The sequence below is a fragment of the Taurulus bubalis genome (genome assembly GCF_910589615.1).
Source record: "Taurulus bubalis genome assembly, chromosome: 2".
NCBI lineage: Eukaryota > Metazoa > Chordata > Actinopteri > Perciformes > Cottidae > Taurulus > Taurulus bubalis.
The window spans coordinates 9,731,778-9,757,582 of NC_136590.1; the positions used below are offsets into that span (position 1 = coordinate 9,731,778).

A 25,805-nucleotide genomic window follows, 5' to 3' on the forward strand; every position below is an offset into this window, starting at 1 on the left:
GCCTCCAACTCAATAGGGATGTGAGTGGAATTATTGGTGTTCATAGAAATTCAACAGCAAGATATCTTTAAGGAAAGCGTGTCAGGGTTACTCTGGATAATACACGCACCTTACTGTCAACAGTCATAGGCACTATTTCTTCACCAGAAAGTAGTTCTGTGTGAGGTTAATATCAAAACCGGAGTAAATAAAACAATATCTGTCTGCATGGCTATTAAATTATACCTTTGCATTGCTTCAGCCGTCTGACAAATCAAGTGGGTATCGTCCAAAGCCGGTTACAGTCTTAGCGCAAAATTCCTTTTGTTTTATTGTCCCTCTGCAGCAGCTCGGCAAGGAAACACTCTGGGGAAACACAAAGAGGGAATATTGAACGAAGAAGACTTGCTTTGCCTTCCTCAGACTGCTGAAGCTTCATATTAGCTTCAGCTGGACTTTTGTGTGCATTTCTTTCAGAAAAAGAGAACAGTGGCCACTTCCTATGGAGATTAAGGGACAGCATGAACACAGCATTCGGTGTGCATACGGACATGTGGGTAATGTTTGGAGCTTGAGTTGGCAAAATGCAAATCTATCCTTCTAGTTTGAACTTTTTCGTTAATCTGGGGGAAGCCAACCTTTTTAAAGTTGTAAAGCCTCACATCAGGAAATGAATGCGCATGTACTCCAGTGTCCTCCATTCATTAAATCATGTCTGCCGGCGTGTCTTTGTCATCAGCCTGCAGCCTGTCTGGGGCGGTTCCACATGACAGCAGCTAGTGTACGTATGGGCAGCAGCACATTTAGCCTCTGTCTTCTCCGTCTCATCTTGCATGTTTACAACCGGGGGTCAAATACCCTCTAATTTAAAAAATAAAGTCAGGAGGTTGTGTCGAGGGAAGAAGGTTTTTCCTAGTAAGAGAGGACAGAGCTGGATGCTCGGAAAAGTCTCTCTCCATCTGTCTGCATGACTGCATGGTACATGGAGCTGTGAGGTGGTGAATCTGCTCGAGGGGGTTGTAGTGGCAAGTCGGGGGGTAGTGGTGGGGGGGAGCACAGGAGGCGGCGGGGCGTTTCTGTAAATAGCCCACCCTGCATTAAGAGTCGGCATGCTGGGTCTGCGCTCTGTGCAGTCCTGACCTCGCCAACCAAGCCGCTGCTCACATTTCTTCGCAGCGCGGGAGGCGGTGGAAGTCGCCGCTGACTGTTTCTCCACTTTATCCAGGTCAGATCGGATCTACTCTCACGAGTAAAGCGCTGACGCCCGTGACCCCGCTGCCCCCCTCGCTGCCAGCCAGTGTCAAAATAACACAGGCAGCTCTGCGGAGGGCCTCCGTTTGCTCTGCCTGCTGTTACGAAATCATGCTGCCCTCATTTGTGTTTCTAAACATCTACACCCGGATAAATTGTCAGATCAAAACAAAGTGTCGGCGCAATTTGATTTCTGCATTTCTCCACATTAAGCTGTCGAGAGAGAGTTTGCCTCGCAGCGTATGTGCAGTGGATATGTGTATGTGCTTGGAAGTAGGTCATTGATTCGGGAACTTGGACACTGATTATGTGCTGGCCTAGAAATGGGCTATAATCGTTGTCTCTCTTACCAAAACAGATTTTCATAAGTGGCAGTTATTTCAAGGTCAGGACTACAGTTGTGTCTCATTGATACACATTCATACAGACTGTATTTATCTCTTTCTCCGTTTCAACAGATTGCTGCTTCGAGAATCTGTTCAATCTTGTGAGATTGCTCGTTTTAGGATATGTTACCACTGTGGTAGAAGACTCTGAATATCATGTTCATCTTTGTTTATAGAGACCAGAATGTGCCAAGTCTGCAGACATGCCCTGTTCTGTCCTTGATGAGGGTTTGATGCATTCATTCAGATGCCATTTGAGCCAATAATGTAAATATTCCTGGTCTTTGAACAAGCCAAGACGTGATCTAATCCGTCTCCGAGTCTCCAGCAAACTCTCCTGCAACATGTGTAAAAAGGGAGTTTTCATCATGACCATGTTGGAGTAAATCTTCTCAAAGCTGGGAATTAACTGTCAGCTAGCATCACCACAACTCCCTCTCCCTCTCTCTGTCTCTCTTCATAGCTTGAAGCGAGCGATGTATTAAATTCTGCTGTGGATTTTCCTGAGACGCCTTCAGGATGAGGCCTTGATATTGTTTTGTAAATGTAGCTTGGTATAGATTCAGCTCTGCTTACAGTATGAGCGTATATTTAGCTTGAAGAACTAGTTCTACTCTGTGAATGGTGGTTGTAGGAGGTCAAAAGGGCATGTTTGTGTACTTCCTGTTCCCTTCCTTTAGACTTGGCAAGTGTAGGTCAAAAACAAACATTGGGAGCGTGCTAGCATTAATGGAGATCTCAGATTTTTTTTTTAAGTGGCTGTATTCCTTGCTGTGCTGTTGCGTCGTTTCATAGTTATGGAAACAACTTTTGATAATGTGACCAGGAAGAACTCCAGAGAACAAATCCAACTTTGCATATCAACTTTGGTTTGCATGAGAGCAGCGTTGCAATCACTCCTCCTACTCTGCGTGTGTCCCGCATGAAAGATCCTCAGCGTGCGCCTGTTTAAATGAGCCCTCGCCATGTTTGCATTTGTTTAGGCAGAGAGGCAGAAACCAACAAGCAGGCACAGACAAAATCCTATCAAAAAATGACATCAGCCGCAACAGCTGCAGGCTGTGGCACTGGGAGGAGAGGAGGGAGAGAATGAGAAGAGAGAAGAGAGGAGAGAGGGAGAGGGAGAGAGGGAGAGGAGAACAATTGACCAGAAGCGACACGGGAAAGAGAGGTGACCTGATTGCTCAGCTGGCCAAGAGCACGGGAAGGAAGCAGCAGGAAAGGCTGGTCCCCTCAGTCTGGCCTGGCTCTCTGCTGCTTCTGGTGGGTCCCTCTGTGGCCTTCCTCTCCTCCCTTTCCCCCTCCTCCCTCCTCCTCCTCCTTCCCGTCTTCCTTCCCGCACTGCTGCCTGTCACGGCTCACTACATCGGAACAAAATGATCAGCCCTCACCTCCTCATGAACACGGGTCATCATGGTAGCCATGCAAAGGCTGGGCCCTTTGTATTAGATAGGGATCACTGATATCTGTGAGGAGGAGGTGCTGCAGAGTCAGCTGGAGAAGTCAATATTGTTTTGGTTTTTACAGCATATATATATATATATATATATATATATATATATATATATATATATATATATACGGCTGTTTGATTCTTAGTAATTTTATCAATTAGCAATGGCTCTGAGGTTACCGATTTTGTGGCAATATTAATTTCATGTTTTCGCTATCAAGGAATTATTGGACGTGTGGGTGCGTTAGTGATTCGTCTCTCCGCAAGGAAGCACGTCAAGTACCTCTTTCTCAGTTCCTGTAGCTCATAATGTAATTAATTCTAATCGCAATCATCGTAATAGCTTTTCAGATCAAATACCCAAGAGCGGTCCTAACAAAATAATCCATTCCTCCGAAAAAAACAAACACCCAAATTCTCCCCCCCCCCCCCCCCCCCCCCCCCCCCTCTCTCTCTCTCTCGCCCTCCCTCCCTCTGTGTTTTGCTTTGACTTGGAGAGAAGAGCAGTCAGTTGGATGGGGTGGGGGACATCAGAAAACAGAAGGACCTGCACATTTGCATACCTTTTTAGCATGTGGCTGAGGGAGCCTTTATTAAATTCCACCCCCCTTTGGGGTGGGCCCAACCACGAGGGAGGGAGGGGGGCGGGGGCACTAGGGTTAAGAGGGAGGGAAAAGGAGGGGTGGTCTCATCTTGGAGACAGGAGGCACCATCTGAGCGAGCAGACAAACAATGTTTCCTGACACGAGAACAAGGTGGCAGCAACGGCAAAGTGTTTTTCTGTAGACCAGTGCTGCGGGGCTGGGCTGTCAGGGGGCCGCATCCAGAAACAAGCATTAGCCTGAAGAAGATGAGGGTCTTTGGGCGCAAACTGGTGGTGCTGAAATGGTTAAATCTGATAAATCAATTAGATAGAAAATTCATCAGAATTAGTCATTTATTAAGCAAAAATGCCATAAAAAAAAGCATTGGTAACAGTTTCTAAAAAGTGAGAAGCTACAATTCATTTGATCTTTTACCTTTTCTTTTAAATGGGGGGAGAAAAAAAACTAACAGAAGACTTTACCTCTGGCACTGGGAATTTGTAATGAGCGTTTTTCACTTTTTATTTTATAGACCAATCGCTTGGCTGCGGCCCTACAAATCAACACATTAGCACATCCTAAAATGTCTTAAATGTTTATGATCAATATAGGATTTGAAGACTTAATGTACGTTGGTGAGAAAAATAACAGCCCTGTGGTGAACAACCAACTGTACATTATAGAGGTCTACAGCTGTTTTCACTTCTGCATTTATTTCTATTTAACAGGTCACAAAAATCGAGAGTGCACCTTGATGAAAATTGCAGGCACCCTGCTAGCTGCCTATTAGCAAAGCCTCCACTTCTTGTTACCCCCACTGCAAGAAAACATGCAAGTGATTCGATTAGAGCACAGAGATGCTGTGTGTGTGTGTGTGTGTGTGTGTGTGTGTGTGTGTGTGTGTGTGTGTGTGTGTGTGTGTGTGTGTGTGTGTGTGTGAGGTGAAGTGGGGCAAGCCCAACAAGCTATAAGTATCTGTTGAAGGAAGCAGAGGCAGCTCGTGGCGGTGCTGTACCTGGTAAGAGGCTGCGATAATGAACCTATGTGTTGAAGAGAGGCTCTCCTCCACCAGCCACAGGTGAGCTGTTAGCACACTACTCTAGTTAGCCTGTTAGCACCCCTGAAGAGCCCAAATTACAGGTTATCCATGAGCAATTGCCACCAATAGCCCTCCGCCTCCTTGCCTTGTTGCTGCATATGCCTGGTTTACACAACCAGGCATGCACACATATTTATTAACTTGTCGTTGCATTTTCTAACTCAAATATTAATGTATATTAAAGATAATTAATAAGATTACATTTAAGTCAGAACAGAATACTTTGAATCTAAATTTAGAGTATTCGTGGACATTTGCAAATCATCTTTTCAATTTCATGATTGTGATTTGTAGATTCAAATATAAGCTATATTGCATCTAACATATGATGGTTCAATGTGAAGACATTAGAAATAAAAGCCTGAACAAGAAAGTAAACAGTTACTGACATGTCAAGGTTTTTCTTCCCCACGACATCTTAGATTTATAATCCCTGTACTGAAACAATAGGATCTAAGCTTTTAATGAAGAAGCTCCACATCATGATCTGGAGATATCAAGCATAAGTGCATGTTATATAATCTGTTTCACTGTTGGAAAATGTATCAAATAATACGAATGGCTTGCAAGATCCAAGTGTAATTTCCGCAGCTTGCTAGCTATGAAACAAGACACAGTATTTATACAGGGTACATAGTTTAGTGGAAAACGTGTGAGCTAGTCATTGATAGCTTTTTATACTAGTTCAGCACTTCAACTTTCTCTTTTCCATGTCTCATTTAGCTAAACTAGTTCAATAATAAATACATTCTTATACCTCTTGGTCTAATACAACATTTGTTTAACAGACTCCGATCACAGCAACACAACTTATGTTTGAGTTATTTAAAAGAAAAGTTATCTCTCGAAAGGTTGAGGGACCACATGGCCATGCACAACACTTGTGCTCACCAAAAATTACCCTCGCTCTTTGCTGTTTTTGTAAGCCCCACCTTAGCGTTTGGCACACCCAAGGCAAGGGGGATGGGAGAACGAGTATGAAGTGAAGAAATATCACAGATGTTAGTCTGCATGAACCCCTTCCCCTTTACTGCCTTCCTGCTCAATCTGGCCTCTTTAGCCTCCGTTTTTTTTTTTTTCTCCCCCTAGCTCTCCCACCACACACAAAAGACAAATGACTTCTCCTAACCTAATTTCAGTTGTAGCATGCCAGGATCTGCCTTGACGGCTGCCGGTCAATAGAGTTTAGGAAGACACTGTGCAGATTCAAGCCGCTCAGGAGCCCACTTGGCCAATTTTCTACCCACGCCGTTACTGACTTCTGACTTTGAAAGGATTTTCTGTGGAAAAACTCAGTAAACAACTTACATTTTCTCACATTATCTTGTTTTTGTGTCTGTGTGCGCGCTTGCTTATCCATGCTTGGGAAAGCTTTTTACGCCACATGCTGCAGGGCCAGTTGTCTGTTCGAAGAGCGCAATGGAAACAGCAGGGTTAGGGTTTCAACCTACAACCACACTGCGTGTGTGTGTCTGGTGTGTGAGTGGCAGGGGTCACAGTTGTGTGACATGCCAAACCCAGTCTGGTTGGTGACGGTGGCAGTGGTGCTGTCACTCATCCCAACCCTCGTTGGCTCAACTTGGACGGTCATCCACAGCGTAATCTTGCGCCGCGTTTAATTCGGTTAAAGCGAGGAAAGCCGCCTTAACCTCATCCCGGCCCTGAACTGGGCCTGTTGAGATGCTCTGGACCGATTAAGGGCAGGAAGTAGCGGAGTGTCTTTGATTATTTGGCCTTTCTCTATTTCCCTGGGGAAATGTTGCTGCTTCAAGCCATGACCAGGAGGGACCTTTGATTGGTTCCTGATGTGTGGACAGCAGTCGTGTCTCAGGGGTTCACAGCAATTTATCTAGAGGATATTAAAAGACCTAATGGTCATATTATTCGCACAAAACTAACCTGAAGGAATGTCTGTGTTCGTAAGGTGTTGAGACGTCGATCCACTTCTCCTTCCGAGATTTTTTTACTGTGCTGTGAAAGTGTACATATGCTGCAATCGTGAGGACAAGTGGGTAATGTTGGATTTCAATGAGCTGGATTTTTTTAATGGTTTCTCGGAGTAACAAACAAGCGTAGAGCTGGTGCTATTTTGTCTTCAGGATGTAATAGAGGCCTGAGAGGAGCTGTAGTAAAAACTGTGCTGCACTGACGCTGGCCTCTCTCAGCGCTCTCTCTCTCTTCCCCCAACAGGAACTGGCTAATTTCCTGAACTTGATATACCATTTGGTCGACACGGAGGGAAACATCTGAGAGAGGGGATCTCAGAGAATTCTCCACTTTAAACGCTTAATGAGTGTTCAAATCTCTGGGTCAACTCTTTTTAATGTTTTACAGGTGACGCAGGAGTTTTGCTCGCTGACTTTGGAGGAAACCTTAAAAGGAAAAGTTAGCCGTCAGGAAATGAAAGTCTTGCAGGGAAAAGAGGACGAGTGGTTTTATTATAATAATTTTTCTTTTCTCCATTTTTCGGATTCCCCTCATGCTCAGTCCTTGCCTCATTAGCAGAGTCACATACAGATTTCCTGTCTGCTCTCGCACGATGTCAGAAGGCATCGGATCACCTGCACAGCCTTCTCTGTGTGGTTTTCAATCAGCACTTCAAAGAATCTGATGCTTATCTTGATTCAGTTTATGAAGAGTGTCTGATCCTCCAGCCTTGGTAGCGCTCTGTGTCAAAGGTCACAACCTTAGCTGGAGGTCATCGCTCTGGTCGACTCCTGGTTGGCAATATGACATCCTCCCCCTCCCTCCCTCCCTCCCTCTTTCTCTCTCTCGCTTTACTCTCCTGATGACCCTACAAAGTGGCTAACACGTGTAACTTCCTCCATTGATTCAGATGAACCCTTGACCACGGCGGGATCGGCCTGGCCTGCAACGATCCCTCCACCAACCGCCGAGCTTTGGTCATCAGCCCGGCGCTGTCTCTTTAAATGGATCTAGTTGCTTTTGTTTTGCTTTCAAAAGGTGGTGCTGGTGCAATAAAAAAAAAAGAATAATTTCCAGACAAAGCACTTGTCTGCCTCTGTACAGCTCAAGCATTAAACTTGTGCAGAGTATTACTTGAGCGTATTGATCGGAGTCCTCTGCAGTAGAGAGGGCAGTGTGCAAAATCAATGCTTTATTTTCTCCTAGGCTAACCGTGTTCATGCTTGTGTTTTTGTCAGTGGAAATGAGAGGAAAACAAGGGAGAAACCGTTCACTTCCACTGTATGCCATCCTTTCCTTTTACTGTAGTGACTCTTTTTGGCAAATTCAGCCTTGCACTTTGTCATCTCTTTGGCCCACATACCTTTCACTCCTTATCTGCATCCCATTCACAAGTGTGAATATGCTTGTATTGTGAGGTCTGGTGTGCCACATTGGAGTGTGTGTTAGTCCTGGCTTGTTTAAGGTTGTGTCTGGCCGCTGTCATGTGTGTGTGTTCATGTCCGTTTGTGTCCTGTGTGAAACCTGTGTGAGTTATTTTAAGTGCGTTACGTAAGGTACTTAACTTTTCCGTACATAATGTAAGCTATATGTTTATTGACGTTACGTCACAAAGGTGCTTATTTGAACCCAGACCACAATTCTTTTTCTAAACCTAACCAAGTAGTTTTATTGCCGAAACAGGGTCCTGACCGAGCATCTGTATGTAAAGCGTTGGCAATGAGAATGGGTTGGTTCATGATGATGATGATGTGAGGTTTTTATTATTGCATCATGTCTGCAAATAAAGCTGTAACTAGCAGTTAGTTTCATTATTGACTCATTGATTAAGTAAAACAATTGTCAGAAAATAGCTAAAACAATTCAAAACCAGACAATATTCAGAAAACCAGTGAATTCTAACATCTGAGGAGCTTTTGCTTTAAAAATAATGCCTCAATCTATTAATCTATTAAGCTTTTCATACGGATATGCTCTCTTTACATGGACTTACAGGACACCACAAATTGGTATGAACCAGATTCAGAGTACAGCATGTACATTAGCCAGTAATAATAATGAACACTAGATCAAACAAGGAGAGAAAAAAAGAACAATTTAACATTATTGAAATGTTAAAAGTATACTGGCATGTGTAATAGTAATCAACAAGTCCATCTTGTCTGGTTTCCCAAAGTCTTAAGATAAAGTCGGCTCACTCAAGGACATCAAAATACAATTCCAAACCTACCAGAATATTTCATGAATTTGTCTATTTCATGAATACTGTAATTGACATCAGTTTGTACAGTACAGATGAAAATGAGACCAACAATCCACTTCTTAAAGGCTTAATTTCCTCCTGAATATTTTTGAATCTGCCAACCTCAATAGCCGGAGGAAGAATACCAGCTCTTAAATGTGCAACGAAAGATCTTAAGCTTCTGGGTATAAAATATGGATACAAGCTTTTCTTTTAAAACACCACAAGTTATATCTGTAGACATACTGTACAGCGTATTACGCTCCTCCACTGTAGATCTGAGGCGCAGCCTCGGTTGGACATGAAGTCCTCTCTCGGACGGAGTCGCACAGAAAGGGGTCAGCTAACGGGAACATGGCTGGTGACAGGCTGCCTGCATGTGGGGTGGTTTTGCTAACGTGAAGCCATTGTGCCCTCGATGAAGGTTAACTCTCCGATTCAGGGAGGCAGGAAGTGTTAGCTGCCTCCCCTGCACTTTTCCCATCCGAGGCCTCTGCCAAGCCTCAGCAGAACAATCCAACCCCTGTGACTAAGAGGGAGGAAGAGAGAGAGAGAGAGAGAGAGCATCAAAGACAGAAAAAGGGAGAACCAGAGAGGAGGGGGGTAAACAAAAAAAAGAGTAGTGAGGTCCAATTCTGCAGGGTAACATCAGGCTCCTACGTTATGCAAGTGTTCCCTTTTTGCTCGCCTCACCCGGGGTTTTGATACAGATTGCATGAAGCATGATGGTAATGCAGAACATTCGGTCCGTCCCCTCTTCAACAAAACAGCCTCCATTTAAGGCAGCTCAGACATATTTTCCTCTACAATTGGAGCTGCAAAGTGGCCAGCTGTAGCCAGGTTCAGACAGGTTTTAGCTCTGCACACGCGCACACACTCACACAAACACACAAACAGCGTGAAATGGATATCCCAAAATGCACTCAGAGACAAACACCCACACAGAAAATAGATATCTCCAAACATGCGCAAACAGACAAACACACAGAGGAAATAGATATCTCAAAATATAAACACACACACGCGCACACGCACACTCATAAGTCACAACACCTCATACCGAATCAACAATCGCATCTTTGTTAAATTATCCAGGAAATTGTTTGCGGGGCTTTGATAACACAGGTGTTTATATGGTAATACCTTCAGGAGGCTGGATAAGAATGAAACAATAAAGTCATTAGGGTGTTACAAGAAGAAATGAAACCAGCCTCCTTCAAACACTGCAACCTATCACACACACACACGTGCGCACGCCTCTTCTGGTTCACTGTCTGAACCAGAAGAGGCTGAACTCTTTTACACAAATTCATTAAATGAAAGCTTTTGTCAGCCGCCGTAATGACCCCTCGATGTGTGTGAACCTGTGCCAAGTTGTCCATGGAAGAGCAATTTATCTCCACTACTGTTGTGGTTATACGGAAGATAAAATAAAAATAGAATAGAATGGAGCTCACGCAATGAGCGTTCTGAGGAAGGTGGTCAAACCTAAGCCATCCAAGTAGCCCAACTTAAGAGCTTTTATCTCAAGCGTCGTACAGAGTTTACGTAAGGAATCACTGATATGAGGTGACCCACCCCACAACCCCTCGTGTGGTTTTCATATTGACATAAGGCTTATTTCCCCTCAGTCAACATTTAATATCCTCAGTCGTCTGTTGTAAATCTCCCCTGCCTCACCGGCAGCAACCTTTGCTGAGCTCCCTGAGATGTCATCCAGACACCTGTGGGCGTTCCTCAGCTCGGCTACGTGCTCATGCATTGGATGGCCGGCCAGCTACAAAGAAGTACCACGTAGGAGTCATGTGCCTCCTCTAGTATTTATTTCACCTCGTTCAACAACTACCACCACGCTTCATGACATTGCTGGTCCCACCAGTCCTCGTCTGTCCAAAGACCTTTGCGCGTCATGCAGTTACCGATTGGTCGGGGTTCAACACAGTCTGACACGTCTCTCGGTCAAGTCACAGCAGGTCAAATCTCCTAATCTGGCATAGTGACCATCTGGAAAGACATACATGTTGTGTGGTCTGATCCCAGCTTAATGTGAATAGTAATTACTAAATTTGAGCTACTAAAAAAAGTACTCGTAGTATTATACCGTGTTTACGGTGCTCTGGACAAGTCTAATCATCTTTGTTCAGACTAAAAAACCCATAGATGCAGTTTGTTCTTCCGACTGAGGAGCGGCAAAGGAAGACAGACAGACAGGCGTGCAGGGTGTGAACAAAGATGTCTATCCACAAAGGTGCCCTCTCTCATCTGATCCCGACACATCTCTCCTACAAAGGGAGGGCTGTGCACAGCGTGCAGACGCTGCTAGCCTGCCTCTGTAGGTAAATAATGAATCGGTCACACCTGGTGGTCTCTTACGGGCTCGCTGCAGCCTCCGTCCCTCTCTGGTGGTGGTGTGTGTGTGTGTGTGTGTGGTGGATGTCTAACATTCATCAGAATTCTCCTGCAGTCTTCAATTTTGTTGTGTTTTCTTTAACCTTTAGCTTCATAGTGTCCACACTCTGAAGTGCTTTAACGGTGTTTGTTTTTTTGTGTGTGTGTGTGTGTGTGTGCACAGTGACATTCAGACCCAATAAGAAGCGATATTGGAGCCTCTGTATTGGATATGACCACGTAAAGATGTGCCACTACATTACTCGCATATCTACCGGCAGCTAAAAGAGAGACTGTGCTTAAACGTGACCCCTTAAAAGAATCCTCAATACAGGACAGATGATCTCATGAGAGATATCTTCAATGCCGGCAGTCTCCCTCTCTATCAAGAAGGCTTGTCTCATTAAAAATACATGCGCTATATGAAGCTCAAGTGTACCAATCATACAAGCTTTCCATACAAACTCCTCGTGCTGCTTTACAATATTCAAGTAATGAACGGCTACATGCTGAAGTGGATTTTGTACATGTTGCAGCATTAAAGGAAACTAGGGTCGCTACTTGTTATTTTCCATTTCAATCAATCAATTTTGATTAATATAATATTTAGTCTAGAAAACATGATAATGGCTAGTGGAAAATGCCCAAGAGCTCGAGGAGACGTCTTGCATTTGATTTTTTTTTTGTCTGATCAACATTTCAAAACCCAAAGATTTTTTGTTTCCAATGACATGAAACAGAGAAAAGCAGCAAATCCTCACATTTGCAAAAATCTATTATTAATAATGTTTCCATCACTAACTGATGAGATCGCTAATCGCCTCAGGACAGAATCCGCATCGCCGTCGGTCTCCACTTCGGCTCCTGAAATCCCACCGTAGCCGTAGATGTGTATTTTGGAAGTACAATAGTTTATTTATTCAAGAAGAAACTCTTCCAGAAGAGGTAGATATGGCGGCTTCAGCCTCGCTTATCAGCAGCGCGGGCCGTGTGTGGCAGAGATAGCGTGCGGCGAGTGCGTCACGGAGAGCGTGTGATTGGAGCCGGATTCTGGAGTCAAACAGTGTTTTATCTCTTGTATATCAATCACGGTGCACTGTGGCCCCTTTGCGCGCACGAGTGCCAGAGCTCACCACATTGTTTGTTGTAGCAACAAACCTACTCTGAAGTGGTGTTGTGGTGCCCTTGTTTTTTTTTCTTCATATTTTCTGTAAAGGTTACGGCTCCGTTGTCAGGAAAGCGGCAGAACAGAATCCTCCGACTGGAGGTGCAACAGCGTGAGCGGAAATCATAGGAATGCTATTGACAGCGGCTCCACCAGTCAATAGTGCTAAATGGGCTTGTGTTAGCACAGACGCCCACATGAGGCAACAAGCTGCACTTCACTCTGCAAGATAAACTCTTGTCATCAAGGAGTTAGAGGAACTATCTGCTTTGTGTGCGTATCCTTGTGAGGGAACAACGCAGCGAATCAAAAGAATGTTCACTGGGTCGCGGAAAGGAGAAGAGGCGGAAGTGGAGAACAACACCATGTTTCCTGTCTGGTGATTTGTAAAACTCTTGAATTAATTTTGGCCTGGAAAGCCATGACTCTGCTTCCAGGGAGTTTTCCCTACAAACAAGGAGACTCCTGCCCCTCGAGTTCTTTCCATTCTTTCCAATTGACGTGTGTGTGTGTGTGTGTGTGTGTGTGTGTGTGTGTGTGTGTGTGTGTGTGTGTGTGTGTGTGTGTGTGTGTGTGTGTGTGTGTGTGTGTGTGTGTGTGTGTGTGTGTGTGTTTTGCACAAGTTCACACTCATGCACTTTTCTCCCTTTTAAGGATTTGACCCGAAGATATTTATAATAAAAGTGAGCAGTTAAACAATAACTCTTTTCCTATTTTCCCTTTTTGAACCGTTGTTACTTTCGGTTGTGATAACATTATAAATCTGGGGAAACTATGTCTGGCAAAAGACCCAAACAGTAGTCGGATGATGAAACGGGTTGCAAAGTACATCACTGTATTTGGAAGTAAACGCAAACGTGATCACACCCGAAATGTCTGCACAACGCTACGTACAGTGGCAACTGCAGAGATCATCAATTAACTTTGGGAGCACCGTGTTATAATTACTGACAGGAATGATAAGAGTCGTGTAAAACGCTCCAGTGCAGCTAAAACAGCTATAAGTCACATATAATCAGCGGGCTGTTGAAGGCCTTTACGAGCCCACACTTCTACTTTTCATTTGCCTTCCTTGTACTTTTTTGTTTTGCTTCGTGTGATCAAGATACTAAGTTCTTTGCCTTGAGGCGCCCCTCCATTTTTCTTTTTTCTTGGATGTTTCTCCCTACAACGCTCAAATCCACCCAGGCCAGGAAGAAAAACAACTTTTTTAAGTTTAGTTGCTGAACATAATATTGAATCTTTGGTATTGACTCGTGTCCCACTAGAACAATTTAATCCGTGATTCAGATCGCACAGTGCATCCAGCAAAAGGAATCATGTTGTTAAGCCCCCTTAATGAAACAGTCAGAGTGGACTCTCCATATCTTCTTGAACTAGAAAGAAAAAGCTCATCTAAATGGAAAACACATTGTCTTCATTATTTGCAAGTGTTGAATGAAGGCAGTTGCCATGGTTACAGCCATCGGAGGCTGAAGCCTGGTTTGAGGCCAGAGGGGCTACAGGAACAAAGTGGCTCCTAATGGTGAGATTGTACAAATGGCTCTCTGAGAGGGTTATATATCGCTGGCATTTCTATGTTGGCCAACACAGCCGCAGCGCAGCAAACGATCAGTTTCCCATCATATCCTCGTGTCAGTGCTGGCTCTGGTTAATGAAACAAGATAAATCTCGCCAAGTTATTTGCTATTCCACAGCGCAGTCGACTAAATATTCGTAGAAATCCATTTCTTAAATGGCCTTTCTGTGTTGTTTTCCGATGCATCCGCTTTCTAAGAGCCGTGCGGAAACTTCCAGTGTACACCAATCAAAATGCAGATTGTCTACACAGCATGGTGTCCACCCTGGAGAATTACAGCTGAATACTAAGCAGGAGAAAGCTCGCCGTTTTGACTGCTGTTCATGCTTTTGAGATGGGAAGAGGGAGGCGAAATGAGAGCGAGAAACGGCGGCGCCTAATTCATTTTCTTGTCTGAATGTAGGTTAAATTACCTTTAACATCCCACACAGAATTGCACATTGCAGGTAAATGAGTCACTTGGCAGCTGATAAGCGGCAGAAAAGACACGCTGGGACTCGGGGACAAGGTGCCTTTTCACGGAGAGAAAGAGACACATCTCTAATAATAGAGGAAGTGGTCATGTGGGACCTCTCTGCCCTCCGATTCATGTCGGATAATAATTGGTTTACCTGATACGACGCCTTGTGTTTGGACGCTGATGGGGCAGCGGTAAAACAAATTACCAGGGGGTTGACCTTTGACAGCGCGATGCTGACCCCAGCCGGGGAGGCTGGCTGACAGGAACAGCAACACACCTCAGTGCCATACATGCCAATCTGGATGTTACTGGGTTGAATGGGATCTGACACAGACACTTACAGACAAGGGTGTGGGTTTGGTCAACACTCACTGCTGTTCCCTGCATTTATATGCATTTATTTCAACCTAGCAAATGACACATTTTTATGAAATTTGTTATCACACTTTCCATAACAACGGTAGTCTATCAAAAGAATTTAAAATGAGATGCAAATTGCTGTAAATAGAATGCATCCCTCTAATGCAGTAGTCTCACTTACTCTTACTGTATTTTCATTAATAGAGCGCCGGCACACAACAATGGATCATGTTGACTAAAAATAGTTCTGTCATTTACTGCCTTATCATGCTTTTCGCAGCTGAATCTGCAGGTCTGCTGCTCACGCTGTGTGTAGCCCCAACAAGTGCTACCAATCCAAGGACAGCCAGTATGTAGCCTGAAAGACGTACGCAAGGTGTCATTCAGAGCAAGTTTGAATAGTAGCAACAGCAGACTTCTGATCAACATGAATACAAGCAAGCAATTGAGTTGTGGTGTTTGCTGGTGCTCCACAGCTGCTCTTTATGTCAGGCTCACTATTGTACATGCATTACGGTTCTGCACATCAGCGGCAGCTCGCTCTGCCTTGTTTGCGCAAGGTTATTTTACCCTCATGAACGGGTTGTTCACACGTTTGAAAAGAGCTCTGTTTGTGCTGTGGCAGGCCTTAAAGCCCGTTTCATGCCTTTGTTTATCTGAGACGAGAAGAATTCTCAACTCTCAAGACTTGTTTGTCCTTCCTGGGCTCAGACACTCTGCTAGTGGAGGATCGAGCGGGACTCTTTTCTCTCGGTGTTCACTACCAAGCGTTCATTCATGTGATGAAAGAGATCTAAGGCTTTCAAAAGGCCCGGCGTGACGTCTACAATATCCATCTTATTTGTGTCTGTAGATCAAGACTAGATATGCTCCCAATTTCAATTTAAATCCCAGGGAATTGTCCACGGCCTGCAAGGCACGTAGCAACGGCTCGAACAGGCGCCGCTCGATATTATAACACAATTTGTATGTTAAAAAGGTGGCCCTTGTTGTTTAGATGTGTTTCTAAGTGTGTGTGTGTGTGTGTGTGTGTGTGTGTGTGCGTGTGCGTATCGACCAGTGGAGGATGTGTCGCTGACAGGGCAGCCTGTCTGGCCATTGTGTCGGGGAGGGGAGGCTGCTTGCTTTCAATCCATTATTGACTAATCTCATTAGTCGAGGATCCTAACGCTGAATGAGCCGCAGAAACTGACTTCTCTCCCTCCCTCTCGTCGAGATACACCGATCACGTGCGCACACACAAACACATTCACATGCAAAACGTACGCGCATGCTGAAGCCCTCTGCCACAGAGAAGAGGGAGTCACTTGTAATTATAGATGGCAGTTTTGAACGAAGGAAGTTTTTTTATTTTTTATTGCCCTTAATTAATCATTTTAATTAAGTGACTGCCTATCTGTGCTTTCTAGTGAATTAGCTAATTATATGCTCAGCACTTTCTACTTGCGTCCTGACGTATGTGCATGCGCGCCCCTCGCCTTTGTCCCACGGCCGCTTGTACTGTATCACCGTGACATGCCTGTCCGGTCTGCTGCTCGGGGATCGCTCTCACCTGTGCGTCTTGTAAAAACAACCGCTTTGCATATGGGCTCGCTCCCGGCAGCGTCAACTTTGCAGTCATGGAAAAGGAGATGCAAAGTGTCAGTTTGATTTGCACAGAGGAGTGATAATAGCCGCCTGATCACGCAGCAGCTTCACGTTGGTGTGTGTGTGTGTGTGTTGATGTCCAGGTGACTATGGCCGCACACCTCTGCAGAGAGAGAGAGAGAGAGAGAGAGAGCAGAGCACTGCAGGGAGAGATTCATGACCCAGCCAGCCTGTAATTGCTGATGGTTCAGCAGTTTTCGAGGGGCTGAAACAGGAGGATACGGAATCTCTCTTTTTCCCGCTTCTTGCAGCATTCATTTCCTCCCCCTCTCTGATCCAGTGGGCCTCTCTTTCTCTCCCTCTGTGTCTTGCTGCCTCTCACACCTTGTGTGTGTGTGTGTGTGTGTGTGTGTGTGTGTGTGTGTGTGTGTGTGTGTACCGCAGGCAGCATTATTTATGTGCACCTGTCAAGCTACCTCAACTTCCCTGATGGATAATGTGGGGCTCTGCTCTTTGCCAACAGCTAGATGGGTTGTAGCTAAACAACACCCATGAACATACAAGATAGGGATATTATACAAGGCCTTGATATACAGGTAGAAAAGTCCTCTCTTCAATAGTACGTGGTACGGGTACTTGTATGTCGATGAAAATGGATTAATCGCACATTTTTCAAGTATAAATTCCAAACCTATGCTGGTTTCAGCTCCAAAAATGTGAGGATTTGCTCCGTCTCTGCGTTATATGGTTACATATTTCATATATATACACTATAGTAATGACATGGGGAAATAAGCCTCTCTAGCTCTCCATTGCTATATTGAATGAGTGATATGTCAGTTTGGGTGTTCTAATAAGCTGAAAACACCCTTTGATGACACACAATGGTATAAATAAACAACTCCCCACATTATAAAGCATTTGTGCAAGCTATTTCTTTTCTTTAGCGTCTATGAAAGAGATTGTGTGTGTGTGTGTGTGTGTGTGTGTGTGTGTGTGTGTGTGTGTGTGTGTGTGTGTGTGTGAGAGAAAGGACTGGGCTGTTATCGCTCCATTTGACAGCACAACTCTTGAATTGCATAACGCCTCCTCTGTCCTGGCATTCAATATTCATTTGATGTTATTTTTAGCTCGCTGTAAGATTATATAAAATGAGACTGTTAAACAAGTGATCCGCATCACTGACACTACTTGCAAGCTTCTTGGCTTATCTTTATTTATTTATTAAATTTTTTATCCCATTGTGATTTCACAAAGAGCACCACACAGTAGCATGGGGTGAAATAATATACGTTGAAATGAAATAATCCTGCACACAAAAAAAAGAAGATATTGGAAAAAAATTAGTCTTCTCTGTTTGATTGAGGACACTGCCTAGCCTCCTCCCCTAGAGAATCTCCTTTTTTTCCCCCAGACACATTGGCATTCTTCACAGCCACACGTGAGATGAGAGGCTTACCGATTCATTTACACAATGGCAATCAAAACATGGCAGCCCTGCAATCTCTGGCAAATTAGAGCGGTGCATGTGTCGAGTTGTGGACCCGATCAGAGGCCGCGGAGGGGAGGTGGAGGTCTGTCTGCATGGAATTAATCACATGGTGGTGTTCCTCCATGAGGAAGATTTGTGACTGATATGCGGCAGCCTGTGCTACGTAACCTCTGCCTAACCCCCCAACCCACGCACACACACACACACACACACACACACACACACACACACACACACACACACACACACACACACACACACTTGGACACAGACACTCTGCCTGATCACGTACTGGGCCGTTGGGTGTTGGTGTATGTGGGGGTAGAGGGGGGGGATAGGCCGAACTGCTGCAGTCAAAAGCCTCCTCTCTGCGGATCAAGCGTCCGCCTGTCTGGTAATGTGTTGTCATTGACCAATTAGGAAATCCAGATCAAACAGGCGCAGGGAATGGCCCCTCGCTGCCCCTCTCTAAGCACTCCGCTCTTTTTAATTGAGCACATTTGTGGAATGAGAGGCTTCTCCCTTGAGGGACCGATGGCTGCAGATACGAGCAAGCTGTTAACACAGGATCAGTCTGCTCAGCAAGGTTATCAAACAACGTGCTGATATTCAAAAAATAAATAAATAGATCTTTATGAGCCATGCCAGTTTGGGGATCCCAATACAGGTCTGTGCAGTGTTGTCAGGGGATTTAGTTCTGAAAGACACAAAGTTCGGCTATTCTGTGTGATGTAATCAAAATGGATGGAATATAAATCTGTCAAAAGTGGATTGGTTAGTTGAGCGAAAGAATGGGATTTTTTTTTAAGAAACAGTCATTTAACATGAATAATATTAGACATTGACCACAAAGTGTAATTCTTCGTTCCTTATTTCTTCCTCGAATGATTAATCAAACAATGAATTGATTGATAGAAACACTAATGGATAGATTAATATATATATATATATATATATATATATATATATATATATATATATATATACGACGGCAGAGAGTTAACGACGGCAAGCCAAGATACAGACAGTCGGCTTGTGACATTTTAAAATAGAGATGTTAGTGAGATCGTTATGAGTGCTGGCGGTTTGATGGTATGTCTTCACGGGCGTCTTCGGTGAACAGAGAAAGCTCATGTTGCTGCTGTCCATCAGAGTCGGGGCAGGTTGAGCTCATGCACTATTTAAAAATCTCTCCCTCTCCCTCCCTGCGCCTCTCTCCTCCCATTCACTCAGAGTCACAAAAGGCCAAAGGTCACTGGCACAATGGAGATCCGGAGGTCCTCCATCCCCCTGCCCACACCAATAACCCAATCAAACACACACACACTGGCCAGTAAACACACACGACTTTCCCTGACTTCTCACCACTGCCCGCACGTCGTGCCGTACACACACACTTGCGGGGCAGCGAACCCACAAACACGTACTCCCCTTGTCTTTTGCTCTCAGCCCTCTTTGAATTCCTTCCCATGTATCTTGCAGCTCGCCTGTCACTCCTCCCCCTAGCGCTATCAGTCTCTCTCTCCCAGACCTCATAATGGCTCCTCCTGGGTAGCGGCTGCGTCTGCGGCTCACGCTATTTCAAAGTTTTTAGCTGCCCGGATTAAGCGTGGTATGTGGAAAATGAACAGCCACTCACAGGAGGGACACATGAGCCGCATGCATAATAAACCAGGAGACTGGCAATAAAAAAAGAAAGCAGAGAAAGGAAGAAAGGAGGGGGGAGCAAAAGAAAAACACTCACTCACAAGTTGTCTAAAACTGTGTCGGCACCTACACGGCAACAATATCACTCACTGAAATGGAAATAAATGCCTCTTTGACTTTTCCTCTGTGCTCACGATTCACAAAGTGTTTCTGGGGGCTGAGGGTTGTCGTGACGGCTTTCTTTGTGAGATTGAGTGCGAAATTTGCCTCAATCGCAACAGTCAGTGCAGGTTTACACTTTGGCTTGCTGGTTTCATCATCATCATCACATGCCTCCAAAATTCCTGGAGGATTGCAGAGCAGAGAGGGGAGCTTGGCAGCAAGCTGCGAGTCTGATAGAGCACCAGAGAGCACGAGGCTAGCTAGCTGTTAGCTTCACTGTGCTCAGTTTTTCTTTTTTTCTTTTTTGGTGGGGCTGTTTGCAGGCGACACGCAGTCATGTGGCTCATCTGTGCTGCCTCCAGCGCCCCCGGGGAATTGACCGGCCCGCTATTAGTGTAAGGGTGGAAGGAAATTAAAAGAGTAGCTGTTTGGAGGAGCCGGGAGAGGGCAAACAGGACACGGGGAAACCACTGTGATGCTTCTCATGTTTGCGTCTGGGATGTATGGGACAATCTTTTCTCTCCCCTTGCTTGCTCTGATAGCCGGGCGAGTTGGAGGGTGGGTGGTGGACTTGGTGCTGAAGGGAGGCTGGCCCCCCATCTGCCTTTGTCCCCTTTTCTCTTTTTTTTTTATATCGCTCTGAGACTTGGTAAAACGTTACACTTGGTTAGAGAGGAGATATTGCTTAGGCCCCTCTATGATCCCCAACCCTCTGATTTTTTCTTCTTCTGCTGCTGCTGCTGCTGCTGGGGTTGTGGGGGTGTGTGTGTATTGGGGTGTGGGGGCCGTGTAGCAGCAGCAGCAGCAGGATAGGTGGGGGTTTCAACCACCCCACCCTCCTGCCCCCACCACCATGCTCCCTTTGCTTTTCTAATCACGCTGCAGATGTGCCTGATGGCTGAACAATCTCTGTGTACTGAACGTGGGGCTCCCACAGGAATCCAGGAGGCTTGCTTATGTGAGCTGTCATGAGAAAAAAAAGAAGAACAAAAAAGAGTGAGACGGCAGGAAAGGGAGGGAGTGAATGTGGGGCTCCGTGTGAGAGAGAGAGAGTTAGAGGGAGAATGGGAGATGGAGAAAGACAGAGGGGAAGAGGGAGAGATCAGTGAACAGCGACAAACGCAGCAGGGCTCCTTGGACTGAGAGTGTGTGTCTGTCTGTGTGTGTGTTTGTGTGTGAGTGAGTGGCACAACTGCGAGCCCACCCTTGCTCACGGTTGCCGCTGGAGCTGCAGACCAAACCACATTAAATAAAAGAAATCCATTCCCAAGCCTGTTAAGGAGCCATGTGGGGAGGTGTGAGCGAGAGAGAGAGAGAGTGTGTGTGTGTGTGTGTGTGTGTGTGTGTGTGTGTGTGTGTGTGTGTGTGTGTGTGTGTGTGTGTGTGTGTGTGCACGCGCGTGTGTGTGCACTTGAGTGGCTGTGTGTCCATATGTGTGTGCAGCAGTGAAATGGGGGAAGGGAGGAGGCAGAGATGGAGAAGGGCTGATGGGAGGGGAGGTAGAGCAGGGAGGTGGGACAGGCAGGAGGCAGCTCATATTATCCTCTGTGCCAGCTCTGGATGGAGCCTGCCGAGGATTATGGCACATTCTGTAAAGCAACAATGGAAGCGCCGCCGATTCGTACACATTTCCATCCTCTCTGCTTTTTCCTCCATCGAACAAACACAGCTTTGTCCTCGCTGCCTGCCTGGCCACTTACCAGGCGGAGAACCAGGCAGACACCTGGAGTTCTAGATCTGCCCTCTCCAAACTAAACACCCCTCCCTCAGAGCAAGAAAACGACGTCCCTACAATGTTGAGATAATTAAAGGGGAGCTTTCACGTCGGCCTCGGCCGACAATCGGAAGAAAACAAGACATATCTCGGAATCAAAGCTCATTAATATCATGGGGGTTCAAGAGATGTTTCCTCCTCCTGCTCCTCCTCCTCCTCCTCCTCCTCCCTCATCTTTATCGCCCTTAAGCAAGTGCTGCAAACAGTCAAGCCCATAGTCAGTGATGGCGCAGATTAGCCCTTTATTGCTTAATTCACCTACAATAGATGACACGCAGGGACGCGATCACCTTGAGCAGCACGTCTTAACGTGTCCCCACGAGGTGCGAGAGGGATGCTGATTTCTCTGCTTAGGCCACCTTGCGCCGTTTTAATAGTGTCAGCAGTATTTTGAGCTTTCGATTAGTTGTGTGTGTGTGTGTGTGTGTGTGTGTGTGTGTGTGTGTGTGTGTGTGTGTGTGTGTGTGTGTTGAGGGGGGGGTTTCACACAGCGCTGCGGAGGTGTAACACCCTGCCTGTAGTGTTGTTGTAAAGCACATTAGGAGGGACTGAGGGTGTTGTTATGGTATCATGATGCCGGTCCAGCACTCAAGGGAAGGTGAGAATGTGTGTGTGTGTGTGTGTGTGTGTGTGAGAGGTGATGGCTTTCTACGCTCGTAGCCACCCTCCGACTCTCTGCCTTTGTACAATACTTCTCGGCCGAGTCCCTCAAAAGGTGGGAAATACGTCTTTATTGAAACACACCTGCGTCCCCGTTAAAGCATACGTTCGGTTTAATGAACCCTCCTCTCAAAAACGTGTTTTGCTTATTGTTACTGTGGCGGTTGTTATATGTGGCGTGCAGAGTGATATTTTTGCAGAGCTTGTCGATAGAAAACATAAAGAGGAAGGTTCACTGTGACGTGTGTAGACGTGTGTAAGTTGATTTTGTGACCTCACAAGTGTGATGTCACTTACACTGGAGGGTACAAGAGGACATTGTATGTCTGGCATTTAAACATTTTAAAGGGATATATTTGTATATTCATGTGTTTGAGTACTAAAACTACATCAGCACCTTGATCATTTTAAGCTGTATTATTTTTATATTTATATGGAAAACATTTTCATAGTTTTTGCCACCATTCCCATCAGTAATAATAACAACACTGTGTATACCCAGTTGTGGGAATGCAGTCAGGTGGTATTACCCACATTACAGGAACATTTACGTCTCATTTCTTGTTCCTGGATCTTAGCAATGACTTTGATGAACAATGTTATCATAACCAATAGCCAACAGGTACGTAAATAAGACCCAAGTTGTAATGAACTGGTAATGTACTTATAGCAGCGCTGAGCCCGGCCCCAGAGTAGCTTGACTGTTTTGGTTCACAAGCCATTTATATGAATAAATTAAATCTGTTTACCACTTCCCTGTGCCTTGACAGCTCAGCTGAGAGACTGTGTAAAGCAGCGAGGGTTCGTGATCCATTTGTTCTGCTGTGATGGTGGGATAAAGCTAATCATTGTCTACACTTTTCCCCCTCACACTGTTTTCATCCTGCGGAGCAGAGGCGCGCAACTCGTCGACGTTAAATTAACAGGCTAGAAACTCTGTTTGAAGATGCAGGGTCGGGGTCTAGGGTGTCTGAAGTAATGTTTAGATTGTGACAGTTCAAAAAGCAATCCCTCTTACTTACTAGAGATAATGTTCTGCTTCAGTGTCTTCATTCAACATTATTTAGCGTCACCATCTCCCAGTCCCTGGCTGTGCCACAGTTTTGTCATCAAATTAAATCTGCAGCCCTTTTCAAGGTACACTTATGTAACATGATCACGTAATGTGACAAACATGGGCCGTGCCTGACGGGAGACAATCCTGTCCTCCGCGGGGTGCCGTGTGGAAACAAAGCTTTTAAAGTGGTGATACAGAGGGGAAGAAAAACATTGTTTTACCCTAGAGGTGGGCTGATAGCACTGTGAAAAGCCCATTTGAAGAGGTAGGCCTCATCTGTCACTGGGCAATGGAGGAGGCAGCCATGCAGAAGCCCCCTGATTATAAAGAGATAATTTCATCCAATCCTCCGGTGGTGCTCCATCACCTTGCCGCCATCCTCCACTGCCTTTCATATTTGTTCCCAGCCTGCATCTCCTCACCCGTTTCGTTTTATTACAGCTCCCACTCAATACATATATTTTAGCTCCCCCTTGAATAGGGAAGGGAAGCAGGTCTCCCTCCTCCCCTCCCACTCTTCATCCCACCTCCAATCCCCCCTACGTCTCTTTTGTTGTGCAGGAATCTGCAGCTCTCTACTTGTTGTGTGTGCAATTTAGTAAATCAAGCTCAAGTAACGCATGCATCAGCACCGATTTCCCCTCACTCGCTCAAAGGCGTGTGGCAGGATTTCTGGGGTAACTAGCGGAATCGCGGCAAATAGGTTCACATTAGGTAATAGCACAGAGAACACAATGGATGATAACATCTGTAAATTATAGGAGGGAAAAAAAGAGGCTGGAAATAGAGTGAAGCCTCGTAATTGCATCTGTTGTCATATCTCCACAGCATCGCGGGTTTAATCTTTAATTTGGCTCTTGTTAGTCATTAAAGATATAACAAAGGAATAGTGTTTAATTAGAACAAGAAAATTGAATTACTCCCCAACACTGCCATCTCACACTTTTTAAAATGATCTTGGGATGACAATACATGTAAACCCAGGCGGACCCAGGCGTTTCCCAGTGTGTGGAGGTCAGGAGTGTCATTACAACGTGTGTTTAACAGAAGAAACAGGGGTGGTGAATGGCAGCCCATCTCTTTCTTTCCCCTCATTTTAACTCACTGTTGGAGCTAAGAGGGATGACATGGAGAGAAAAAGAGGTAGAGAGAGAGCGAAGGGAAGGGCAGGAGGGTAGAGAGACGGAGAGAGCAGGTCGACTCCCTCATCAATAACCACAAGGTCAGACAGGCAGTGCCGGGCTGAGTGGGCCCTGTTAGGAAGCAGCAGCTGAGGATTTGTAGAGCTTGTAAAGGCTTAAAGCAACACCGCTCCGCCTTCTTTGTGCCACTAGACAGGCCTTTGAAGGGCCAGGGAGACACCTGCTGGTGGCTGAGGGGCACGATGGTCCAGGGCCGCCCCTCGCCAAGGAGCAGCTCACTGTCAGTTGGGACAGAGAGAGTGGGCTGTGTTATAGCGGCAAACACTAGAGGGATGTGTGAAGAAAGTCAGTGCATGGCCAGATACCAGCTCAGGACGATGCCTTTTCTCGTGTGACACAATGTCTTCATTGACAAACACCGGAGTTTCAAATTCTGCTAGTAGCGGTGGTGTTAATACATTTTGAAATATTCATTGACTGTATTTTATTTATAATAGGTTGACTATTAACCTTTTTAGCGACTTTTAAATCAGGATGTTTCATATTGGAAAAAAGAATATATTGACTCCGGCTTGTTGACTCAAATACCACAGTTACCCTCCGAAATCCTGCCAGAGTCACAAAGGTGTCCGACTAAGTCCTCACTCAAGTCTCAACAAACAAATACCTTCTTTCTGAGAAGACAGTCGGAATGAAAAAAAAAAAAAAAACCTTCGACGGCTCTCTCTTTTCTTTTTTATGAGCCGTCTAATTTATGGAGAGGAAGTCACTTGTGTGCCCTTCTTTCCTCTCAAGTACAGGCATGAGCAGCTCCAATAGGTAGCATAAAAGCTCTTTAGCTGTCTAGTGGAGTAGATTACTGGCCCTACCGTTAAATCCAGCTAGAGACCCCTAAGTGAGCATTATCAGTATGGTGCAGCATGCTGCCTCGTGTCTCTCTCTCTCTCTCCCTCTCTCTCCCTCTCTCCCTCATCTCACCGGTACTTTGTGCAGTGAAATTTCTCAGTGTGTGATGGTAATGGAGAAAGATGGCGTGGGGGGTGGGATGGCTCTGAGTGATGGGGGCGAGTGTTTGAGTGAGAGATGATGCGCCGCAGGAAGAGATGGCCCTGCAGTAGCGAGGAGGAAAGATTAAGACAAGATGAGATAAAGACTGAAGGTGGGGGGCAGAAGAAGATGGAGGTAAAGATGGAGGGATTCACTCTCTGCCACCACCCAAATGTATGCTTGTTAATTCACTCACCCCTCCACTTGAAGCTGCAGGTCACTATGAGTTACAACCTGAATGTGATATTTATTTGATGTTGAAAGCGGCATTAAATTGGACCCCCACGGGCAAAACTGATAACCTTTAATGTAGCTTGTAATACTTTTTAACTTGTGATAATATCATGTAGCATGTCAGATCACAG

The 25,805-nt window shown here is 45.4% G+C and overlaps 1 protein-coding gene across 1 annotated transcript in view; it reads left to right on the top strand.

Moving 5' to 3' along the window:
- LOC306733259 (zinc finger MIZ domain-containing protein 1-like) overlaps positions 1–25,805 on the top strand; it is a gene marked incomplete at its 3' end in the record, with an annotated part of 71,541 nt that overhangs the window by 11,419 nt on the left and 34,317 nt on the right. The gene's annotated exons all lie outside the window — the stretch shown is intronic.